The sequence below is a fragment of the Pollachius pollachius genome, assembly GCF_949987615.1.
Source record: "Pollachius pollachius genome assembly, chromosome: 17".
Taxonomy (NCBI): Eukaryota; Metazoa; Chordata; class Actinopteri; order Gadiformes; family Gadidae; genus Pollachius; species Pollachius pollachius.
The window spans coordinates 17265199-17269413 of NC_136950.1; positions in this window are offsets into that span (position 1 = coordinate 17265199).

The window sequence follows — 4215 nt, forward strand, 5'->3', positions numbered from 1 at the left end:
TGGACGGACCCACAATGCATTTCGGGATCGCCCCATGCAAAGTCAATGAGATGCAGTTGGTAAGGGGGGTCACTCGGACACACCCAAACACATACACACACACACACACACACACACACACACACACACACACACACACACACACACACACACACACACACACACACACACACAGCTGCACTATAACTATGTTGAGGCTCCGAGGGTCAGTTCTCGGTCGCTGTAGACGGTAAACTTGTGCTACCAGGTTGGGGAGTTGGGGAGTGGCGGGACCTAGAGTAGGGTTAGGCCAAGCTCCACTCATCGGCTCTGCAGTGAGCAAAACGACCACCATCAAACTTGTATTAATTCCCCCCCATATTTAACTAGGATGCGTAATGTCTCGTCTGGGCCACACGGGGGCAGCAGAGCGTCTCCACAGTGGGCTGTGATCTGATCGTGTCATACTTTTCCTTTTTTTTTTGCGTTGGGTAATGCCTACCTTACCTACAGTTCAGGTAAATCGACTCCCCAGATTTTTTAAGAGGACCACAGAGGTTGACATTGTGGGATAGTAAATAAAGTGTTATCTTATCTTATATCTGTTTATTTTTAAAGCCGAAAGAGAAAAGCTATGCATAAGGCTTGTTGCCAGAAAACAACAAGCAGGCAGAAACAGATCCACTGGTCTATGATGGGAAGACGGATCTGGAAGGTTCTACGTGTTTAGTCCAGGCACATCCGTGTAATAGATCTCCGTAACATGTTCCAGCGCCAGGGTCACTGCGACCACACATAGCCAGCTGTTGTTGACAACCGCGGCCCTCCGTCCGACCGGCGTCCTGACCAAACGTCTGCAGTCCCCGACAAAGCCACAGGGGGGAGCCAGAGGGAAGAGGTTTTACATCTTCTTGTTTTGTTACGTTTCCACCGCAACCAAACCCCTGCACTCCTGCATCGTTGTGACCAGAAGAACAAAAACAGTGTCTTGAATTATTCAGCATCACTAACGGCAACCATACACCCCCCCCCCCCCCCCATCCTCTCATTGCGACCCCGCATTTAATTATGGAGTACATGAGGTAGAGACAGGTAGGTAGAGCAGGTCAGGTGTCCACCTCCAAGCCAACTGTGGAGCCTATACAACACAATGACAAGTTATTTGAATGAATCATCTGCTTTGCATCATTGTCTGCACTTACTATCTGCCTACTTGGGTTCCCAAGAGACCAATGAAGACATTTCCGTGACCTTCCGAGTATCTTAAGCATTAAGATCTGATCGGTTTTCTACATAGACCCTTAATAGTTCCTCTGGCCTTGAGAACCGTTTCTTGTTTTCAAAAGGCCTGAGAAACGTTGCACACTTCTTGGTTTCCAGAGTATTCTGCCCTGTTGCTACAGTAATACGGTCCAACACTCTCAAACACATCCATCCCTTGAGGGATGTTTTCTTCCACAAGACAGATTGTGGTTTTCCTTTCTCATTTTCTTTTCAACATAACTGACCAATGACGTGCTTGACCCAGCCTGACCCCTCCCCTCCTCAGGTCGGTCATGTGATGTGTTTCGGTCCGCTGCTCCCAAGGTAAACTCTGGGCTGGGCTGCGGTGGTTCAGCGACCACTAAACCTGAACGCCAGACCCCTTCGGTGACTAAGTCAGGACAGCCAATCACAAGCCCCCTCAGGTGACTCAGTCCGGACAGCCTATCACAAGTCCCCTCAGGTGAATCAGTCAGGACAGCCAATCACAAGCCCCCTCAGGTGACTCAGTCCGGACAGCCTATCACAAGCCCCCTCAGGTGAATCAGTCAGGACAGCCAATCAAAAGCCCCCTCAGGTGACTCAGTCCGGACAGCCTATCACAAGCCCCCTCAGGTGAATCAGTCAGGACAGCCTATCACAAGCCCCCTCAGGTGAATCAGTCAGGACAGCCAATCAAAAGCCCCCTCAGGTGAATCAGTCAGGACAGCCAATCACAAGCCCTCTCAGGTGACTCAGTCAGGACAGCTCAACACAAGCGTGCTGCGGCAGCAGGAGCCTATTGATGGAGGCCATTGTCCCCCCAGCAGGCTGAGTTACCGCCAGGTTGCCATGGTACGACTGGACGTGTGTCTGTGCTCGGTCGGTCCGCCCCACTACTTTGCGTGCTGGATAGTGTTGCAGTCAGTCGAGGGTGTAGTCCCCAGTCTCCCCTTTGTCTGAGCATGTTTGTTCAGAGAATATCAAACCCAGCGATAGCCGAGAGGCCGCGGACAAAGGCTCCGGAGGGTGGGTGTGAAGTCAGGTACACACAGAACCGGTACACACAGCGCACAGCACACAGAACGGTGACGTGGCATCACAGAGGAACACATGACAACGGCACAGAGGGTGTGTTCTTGTGTTTGAGAAGGAATGGTTAATGGAATGCATTTATAGATCGCTTCTCTAACCCGTGACCACTCAAAGTGCTTTACAACCTTAACACCCTCACTCTCCCAAACTGACCTCCTCCCCTGAGGGTAACTCAAGACTCAGTGGTGTTTGGAGGTTCAAAAAAGGGCTGTTTCTATTTTTCTTGGAGATGGAGCTGGTGTCGGGGAGGGGGGGGTGATGTCATCAACAGACAACCGCTCGAAACAGAGGCACACAAACATCAACGCAGTGTTTATTGGTCAAGATATAAAAATGTGTTTCATTTGTGGGCCAAACCTCTCTGCAGAAAGTGCATGAGAGCTTACCTGATCGTTACATGACTATCCGTTTCTGCCTCATGTGAGGGAAATCAAACGTTACGTTGCTACACAAAACCAGGAATCACCAGTGAACACACCGACACTAGGTTGGTCTAGATTCATAAGCGTTATATCATTCTTATTGGCCTGTTGCCAAACCATGGAGCCGCTACACTAATCTACCCCAGCTGGGACGAGGTCATCGTTTGGCTCTGTTACAGAGCTGGTTAATACAACCAAAACAAAACGCCTAAGAAAGAAAACTTCATGCAGCACATGAGAACCACACAGCTGCTTTGCATCTCTGCTGGGGTGAAAGGGCAACGTCGGGGTCCGTCTAATGTAGAGAGGACTCGCCTCCACTTAGAATCACTGGACCGATCTGGAGAAATTACCCCTCACTACAGAAACTTCAAGGTTAATGTACGGTTGGCAAAAAAACACGATGACGTCAAGACAAGATTTCACCCTCTGATTAAAGCCGAACCCGACCATATGCATTCCTCTTCTACGATCAGAGATTACTTGACATTAGGAATAAAGGATTCAGGGACATGAGAGTTTCACATTTACATTTAGGGCATTTAGCAGATGCTTTTATCCAAAGCGATTTGCAATAAATACATTTGTCAAAAGAAAGAGAAACAACAATATATGGCTGCCGGTTGTTTATAGAAACAAGTGTAAAGCACTAACAATCGCTAGGTTAACCCATTTCCTGTATACAACAAAGATAGCTAGGATAAGATGCTACACAATGCTAAGAACTATTTTTTTGTGGGGAGTAATGGGGAGGCATGGTGTTATTCCTCTTCTCTATGTGTGTGTGGTTAGTGTTTGTACGATGTGCAGGAGAGTCTGCAGTGATTGTATACCCAGCAGGTAGTGAAGCTTGAAGACCAGCCATGGCTCTCTGGTACTCAGACACTAGAGGCAGGAGATCTAGAGCAGCAGGGAGGAGGTCATCAGGGCTGGATGGGCTCTTCAAATGGACTGGTGCTGCCGCTCTACTGCAGTAGGTCATCACACTCAACTGCACACACACAGAACCAAACACACACTCACACACATAAACAAACCCTCACAGCCTCCTTCTCCTCCCCTCTCCAGTATCTTGACCTTTCCAGCTCCATGGTGATAGTCGAAGTGGTTTAAAGCATCACTTCTACAGGTTTAATAGTGAAACAAACACAACCATCTAGCGTGGCTGTTGAGCTGAAAACGCAATGGAAACATTAGCCAGCAATAACCAGGTCCTGCCTTGGGTTCAAACAGTTGGCTGTTCAGCGAAACATCAAAGACGTTAAACCTGTGCTTAATGCCTCCATTTTAACAGCACTGGGGCTTTTGACAGGCCCCTTCCAGTCAAGGTGTTTCTCCCACAACGCACGTTGCTGCCATGTGTACAACTCATTTACATTAGACTTAAAACAGATTCTAATAAATGTGGTGTCTTCGCCTGTAAAAGTACAGCTATGGCAAACTCCTTGTGAGTGAGTGTTCAGGCTGTTGATTTGAG